The sequence below is a fragment of the Brachionichthys hirsutus genome, chromosome 1 (genome assembly GCF_040956055.1).
Source record: "Brachionichthys hirsutus isolate HB-005 chromosome 1, CSIRO-AGI_Bhir_v1, whole genome shotgun sequence".
Lineage (NCBI taxonomy): Eukaryota > Metazoa > Chordata > Actinopteri > Lophiiformes > Brachionichthyidae > Brachionichthys > Brachionichthys hirsutus.
In genome coordinates this window covers 15,075,480-15,083,575 of record NC_090897.1, presented here as the reverse complement: position 1 = coordinate 15,083,575, position 8,096 = coordinate 15,075,480, and positions in this window count along the sequence as shown.

Sequence of the window (8,096 nt, the reverse complement as noted above, 5' to 3'; positions counted from 1 at the left end):
TCGCCGAAGTAAATGAGTGAGGGGACCTGGGGCAAGGGATACGATTCTGGGCAATTAGCAGACCGATTATTAAAAAAGAGTGTGCTGTGAGAGAGAGAGAGAGAGAGAGAGCATAACCAGTCATTACCCCAAGTGATGATTGAGCCATAATTATCGCAGGGATGTAAAAGGATATCGGGTGGATCTCTGGTATATTTAGAGTCAGTCACCGGGTGAAACAAATCCACACACACACGCAAACAAACACATGTTCAACATCAAGTCCATGCAGTTCTCGATGTGCGCAGTAATTTAATGAGGGTTGCTGCAGGCGACAGCTTAGTTAGAAGGAAGAGTGCTGATTGGAAAGAAAGCGTCCCGTCCTGTTACGTGTAATCTAACACGGCATTGAAGCAATCCCTGACTGCTTTGACAAATCGGTCTAAATACACAAGAATATACCTCTACTACGTAAATGCATAGCCTTGAAGCACCGTGAGTCACGAGTTAAAGGTGAACTGTCGGCTGCACAGACAGCAGCTGGGCGACTGAGAAGCCACAGATTAAACCAATCACATCCCTGCAGCTGGAAACACAAACGACCCTGACTGGCGTCCGTTACGTGTCTTTGTGCGCTTCCTGCCACCTATAAAGTCACACATGAAGTGAATTCTTTTTTTTTATCTGCGCATTGTGTTATGCAGTAATAAAAGAAGGAATCACACGCAAGCCTTTACGACATTCCATTTCGAGAGAGCTATTTTATGTTAATAAATTCTAGTTTGGTATTAGTTAGTGAAGGATAAAGCTACGGTCGGTAAATGTCGTATTAACAACATGTGACGATGACCTTTCTGCAGTGCAGACAGATTGCAAAGCGCAGGTGTTGTTCATAACTGGAGTGAATGGCTGCCAACATTAACATGATTCATTACACCTGCTCTGTGAAAAAAAGAAAAAAAACTGGTGGACTATCGGCATCAAAAACACATGAAAGAATCAGAAAAGCAGATGATAATATTTTGCTTTTTTTTTTTTTCATTTGTGCTACTGGATGGAACGTTTGAACATTGTTGAACTCTTCTTAAGCTCTGCAGTGGCGCGCATTAAAACGCGAGCATCCGGCAGCCGGCCTGCGATGATGTCACGTCTCGAGCTGTGCGAGTGTGTAGTTTGCCGTCACGCCGTGAACTCAAAGGAAAAGCGCAACAGTGTGGCCACTCATTCACCCCAATCAGGGCGGAAAATTGAGAGACAAGAGAGCACCTTCCCACCCTATCCCAAACACACACTTGCAGCCCGAGGATTCCTGGCTGCCCTTGGCCCTGGCAGCAGTTGAAAGCAGGCGGCGTGATCAACCGCATTGAGTTCGGCCTCTGTGATCCCAGATGACCAGAGACCAGAGAACTCGTGTGTGCGTGACTGTTGCTCCTGCAGCCGTGACTGACTGTCGTCGGGGTGCAGCTCAGAGGTCATCCTGTGGAAGTCGGAGCCTGCTCTTGGTTTTCAGCTCCTCGGTGAACCCGTGCTGCGCCGTTGTCAGCTACACGTCACTATTCCACTCATTTAATTACAACGTGCGGTACAGCTACAATTATTCCTGAATTGAGGTTCAACTTTAATTACTTTTGCCTTTTTTGCATCATTAATCACTATTTTATCACTGATTAATCACTGCTGAGTTTTTCCTTGACTCTTGTCTGTTCCTTTATCCCTTTCAGAGGTTTATGATCAGTGAAGAGAACATTTGACAGATTTAAACATTTAATAAAACAATTCAGGTACAAGTCGGTGAGGAAATCAGCGCTGGGTCCGAACGTCCAGCGTCCAGGCAAGGAAAAGCACAGGGGCGTATCTCTTGTACCCCTGTGGTGTGTCCCTCCGTTGGGGGAGGCTCCAATGCAAAGCTATCTAATACCTACATGGATCAGTACCTACTATGCATTGTATAAATATAGTGCTTTCGAAAGTGATTGAATGTGATCAGTATAATCAATGAAGCTAAATGTCAAGCAACCGTTCTTGTTCTGTGTGGCGATGGAATTTCCATCAATTAGGGAAATGTCCTGCATCAGGGAGAATTCAGCTGTATATGGAAAGGAATGTCCTTTTGTCTTCTTTTTTTATTTCACCAGTGCTTTGTTAAAAATCATCTGATAGGGACGTCATAGCAGATTGTCCCACCGACATCTGAATCGTTTCTAAGGCCATGGTTTTGGGTCACTTCTACTCCTCTTTTTGACATAAAGATTAGGGTTGCAAAGGGGCGGTAAATTTCTGGTAAATTTACATGGGTAGTTAAGCTGGGGAATTTTGGAAATATTCAATTCCATATTCCACATACACATCGGATAGCACACGTGGCATTTTTCTTTAAAATAAAAGAACAACAGCTAAGAATCCCAATGTAATGGCACGGACAGATATATAAATAGTTAGGCTAGCTAAACAACTGGAATGATCTTCAGAACATCTGGCAGGAGGCAGAACACAGCATCACAAGGGGGTGTGGTCTCAATAGCAATGCAGTAAGCAGTGTGTTCAAGTGTACTTGTATTTCAGCTGTTTATTTTTGTCAAGATTATGCTAAAATGTACTTTTACCAACTATATTTTACTTCCCTGTGAGAAGCAAACCTTCACTTTTGAAAATTCAGTTTATTCCCATAATTTCCCATTTATTCCAATGGAAACTTTGCATCTTTGAAAATTCTCGGAATTTTGCAACCCGAATAAAGCTCACGTTATATCATGAAACAAATAATTTCTCTCTCCAGCCTTGCCAGCGGTGTGATATAAATGCAGGTCGCCATGACACCAGGAAAAGACTCTTTATGTTTCTGTCTTTAGTAAACAGGCAGATTTGAAGTCATTTTGATTTGTTTGTGAACACAATAGTAGAAACAGCAATTTTAGTAGTAGTAGTAATAGTATTAGGAGTAGCCAACCTGCTCAGCTCTGTGCTTTCTACCCCAATTGCCCCGTATTACATTTGTATGCTCCTCTTTCACACACGCACCAATTGCACAGCCATCGGCGACAGTTTGGTGTTTTGTCTTTTCCCCAAGTATACGTTAGCATTCAGACTCAAGTCTGCTTCTAATTAATAAACAACCTCCTCGGCCAATTGCCAGCTTTAAAAAGAGTGAAGAAGACTGCTGCTTTGTGTGGGTGCGTTTTCTTTTCCTTTTTCTTTTCAGATGTTCTATTTGTACTGGTTTAAAATTTAAAATATTAAACACTAAAAAGTGTGAAGCAGGCCGGACAAATGAATGCTTACTGTATGGCGCTTTGCATCAGTGCACCTGAGCTCCCTCTTTCACACTTGCTCAGTCATTTCAATGATTTTGCAGCTTGCTGAATTGCAATGAAGTTGTCACCAAAGTGCCGGTTATTTTCACATTATGTCCAAATGCCAAAAGCAAATCAAAACAGGTTTAGGTATTTTTAAGCTGCAGCAAATGTTGCAAAATGAAGTCATGTTTGGCAAGAGAGAGAAACATTATTAGCCTGAGCCAGATGTGGCTCTTTTCATGGCTGCATATGACTCGGGAGCCAGATCTTTAATTATAAAAACAATTGTTTCGTTACACTCCGAAGGTCACCGGCGTCTAGAAAGCCGGTTCGCTATGAAGCAGCGATCAGAGGAAGTCCGGCTGATATACGGCGTTCTGCCCACTGGGAAAGGGACAAACGGCGATTGATAGCGGGTCGGTCTGTGTTCGAAAACAGTGTCAAATTCAGTAATATTTAGTTTTAAACATATTGTCTGGCTCTCGTGGAATTACATTAAAAAATATGTGGTGTTCATGGCTCTCAGCCAAAAAGGTTCCCGACCCCTGGGTCAGAGTATGTCTGATGGCTGCTCCATCAGTTTAAATGTTTTGATGTCTCATATGGCTATAAGGAAATTAAACTGCTGAGATGTTTTCTTTAAAGACTCTCACAGCTCGATTATGGCAGATCTCTGCCTCTGGTAACCGGGACTCAGCCGGCTTGGTTTGGATTGGCTCGATGACCTTCATTAACCAGCCATTTGAAAGACCTTTGCTGCCTGCAGGTGATTTGGCTGCAGTGTTTATTTATGAGGCTCGGATCTCCATCGCTTTGATTTTGAAATCAAAAACCCTTTCAGATGAGAACCAGAGAAGAGAATCTCCTCCCATCCCGTAGAAACGGTTAGTGCTCCTCTTCATCAATAACGTCCCGATTACCTAATGAAAGCGTCTTAAATCGGTTTTCAAGTGCTCCTGATATTATGATCGTATATATTTTATATATTAACAGGGAAGAATGGCAAAGCAGTGAACAGATGAAAAGTTGTGAGGCTAACAGAGTGACATACTGCTGAAGACTGTTGAAGACATCATGTCTCTGGGATGGAAGTGGCCGTGAAACCTTAGCACAATAAGTAAAGCTTTTAAAATCAATACCAGAGCTATCCGTCCATCCTCTACTCCAATGGCATTCACACTGAAAGGTAATGTCAGCACTTTCACACGCCATTGCTTCCCTTTGACGAAACTTACACCCTGCGTTGTGCAGAACAACCATTTTTGTAAAGTGCTTTCTGCAGCATGTTGCAACTTGCCTTTCTCAATACAGATTATGAAGGTGGAATGGGGTATTATCATTCCACCTCTGAGCTGCTTGCACCAGGTAATACCAGTGCTGAATCAGCGTTTGTGATTTTGAAGCTGTGCAACCTACGGCCAGCTGATTTAAAAAAGCAATTCGATGCAGTTAACACTCACTCAAAGAGAAAAGTCAACCGAAAATGAATTCAAATTATGTGGATAAAGTCCAGAAACCCAGGGCAATTAATCACACTCACATGTATTCATGCCCCAAAGCAAAGATATCTGTTCATAACTACTTTGTTAAAAAAAAAAAGGCTCAGACTTTTCAAAGAGTCAGACACTGGACTGGTGGTGGCGGTGGCTGATGACGCTATTGAGATGGATGAAATAACAGATTTGGTGAATCTGTGAAGACTGCACAATGAGAGGGGGAAAACAGAACGAATGTTTTGCTGTGCTATAACTTTGTGGTCTGGAGGTGAGAACCATTGATATTTGACAGCCCCAAAGAATGAAGACAAAAACCATGAATGACTGTTGTTAAGGATAGAACATAAGCTGCAGGCATAAGCATAAAAACAAGTCTTCCTGACTCAGCATTCACCCGAGACTCATATCAAGTTGTACAGTAAATGCTGTCCTCGAATTTCCCACGCAATTGCAATACGTAATGTTCGGTTTACTGTAACTGAAATTTATAAAACAAACCTTTGAATTTATTTTTTATTTAAATCAAATAACGTTTATGAGATGAGATTTTGTGATCCATCCCATAAACGTGCGTTTTGACCTGTTGGGGCAATAATCTGTTTGGAACTGGAGCTCCAAGGTTCAATGTTTTAATCCAGATTCAATGTGAATCTACCTTTACTGTTTCTTGAATACAGGCCTTTTAGCAAACAAAGCTTAGTAATATCCTCAGGAAGTCATGCCCTATCAGAACCACAGATTTATAAACAGAGCTACGTTAGCCGTTATAGCAGGCACTGTAGCAGGTAAAAACACTACCGGTTTAGAAGGATTTATACACAGGTGTTTGCGGTAATCAGCACATTTATGATGTTTAATCACCGTAGGCTGCAAGATTCAGTCAACACTGAGGGAAAAATATAAATTCATTTCCTCACAACTTCCAATTCTTCCCCTTTAGTTACCGCCATTCAGAGCCAAATGGAGATGTTACCAGTCATGACTGTCTACCATGCAATAGGTAGCAGACAGATGTGGCTTTGCTTTCGTTCTGCACAAACCTTTGATTCAGTTCGGCATTTTATGAACTCCGCATACATCCTGCGCAAGTCACACGAGTTTTCCACAACTTTACAAAAGTACGTACGTGCACAAAGACATCTTTTGCGGTGGATTGTGGGAAGGGGCGCGGAGCAGGGCGGAGCCTCCAGACATGACGACATGACAAAATAATATGCATTCACCAGCAAACTTTAAATCAAACGTTTGGCAGCACTACGGGTTTTACAAGCAAGAGGGAAAGCTTGACAAATTGAGCGCATTTTGCAAAGTTTGCAACGCTGAAATTAGTTACTAATTTCATCGCCCACGTGAAACGGTGACAGAGCATAGATAGTGTTCTATTTGACCACATATGAATGCGTTGTTTACATTTTGTCTAACAGTGCAACGTCACTTTGTTTACAGTTTTTGAAAAATACATACATTTTTGTTAAGTTATTAAACTTAGTGAACTGCTTTATTCATTTCTATAAAGTATTATTATTATTATTATTATTATTAATATAGTTAAAAAGAAGATGGAAATGAGTGTTGCGTAAATATAGCCCTAAAAAACCTAAAATGCTGAAACCAACTGAATTGCATCATCTTGACCAGCCAACGCTAAATCCAGATGCATTGTGGGAATGGTTTAAATTGAATCGTATCGGTGGCTTCAGCAGACGTTGAACTTGAATCGTATCGCATCGGAGGTTTTAACAGCTGTATATTGAATTAATCGGATCGTGACAAGTGTATCAAGATACTAATCGAACCGACCAGAGATTCGCATCCCAAGTGTCTTGGATTATCTTGTTTCCTCACAACCTACGTAACAAAATATGATATATTTTTAAAAAGATAATCTACTGACTAGAACACGATGCACTGGCCACAAAGCGAGCAGGCAGGAAAATGCAGAGGAGAATTCTGTTCGCTGTTTGCCTGATGCTGCTCTGTCTATGCTTACATTTTACTTGATTCATAATGCTAACCCTGGAGCAACATGCAGGCCATGAATATGATGTGTGTATTGTGTTTTTTTTATATATATATATATGGAAATCTGTCTTCAAATAGCATAGCAAAAATTTGTATTAAACTTTTTTGACTGAAAAATGCACAAAGAATAGTCAGTGATTCTAAAAATATCGCTCTCTCAAAGATCACTCTGTGTACTTGCAGTCCCTTTTGAATCTCGAGCATTAGCTTTTGTTAACTCCGCAGGCTTGAGATCACGAAGTGAAAAGATCGCATGGTGGAGCAATATCCTGCTCCGCATTGTGTAGGTTGTGTATGGCCACGCACAATGAAGCTGGTATGTGTGTGTAATCCCATTTGAAATGATCTCACCTCTCTTCAGGTCACTTCATCATTGAGGCCCTCAAGCTTTTGTCCTCTCCTCGCTCTCTCTCTGTATTTCCTTTTGTGTTTTTCTTTTCGTTGAAAAAGCAAATTGGCATACCCCAACATAGACGTGCGCATACACACAAACACACACTCACACGCATACGCCAGTGAGAAGAGAGGAGATAGAAAAGCAACCATTGCCAACAATAATCCCGTGCTGTACCCTTGGAGGATGGGGTGTAAGGGGTTTGTCTTTGAACAATGTCCAGCCGTGGAGGCCAGCATTTTCAGCTTCTGCCCTCAGACAATGGGCCCTTGGACGAGAGCAGGACTGACAATGTATAGCTAGGAGCCCATTCATACACAACGGGTCATTGAGGTTATTGGACGTCATCTCAATGTGTATAAAAAGTTGGTTCAGCTGACAAGGTGTCAAAACTCTGAATGGAATTAAATCTGAAAATGTCTTAGGTGAAGCACGGGGGCCCATTCAGACGTGCTCTCACCATCCATCCCAAGGTAGCCAATCACACGTCATCAGCTTAAGATAAGTGTAAATCCACCTAAGATGCAGTGAGGACACGTTTCAGATGAGACAAAGACACATTCCTTCAGCTGAGCAAATGTTCCTCTGAATCAGCAGGAAGCCACAACAACAGACGCGATGGATTAAATGCTGCCTGATATTATTTACTGTCATCAGCAATATACAGGATAGTTGTATATATACACAGACAGTATACACCTACTCAACCCAACCTGCTGAGACAGATGGCTACCCACTATAAGCCTTAGGTTCTGTCCAAGGTTTCTGCCTGATAAAAGGAAGTTTTTCCTTGCCTCCGTCTCCAAAGTTCTTGCCCTTGTGCATCAAGTTGGGTTTCTGTCTGTCCCTGCTGCACCTGTAAAGTGCATTGAGGTAACTCTATGTTGTGATCTGGCCCCAAATACAATTTAA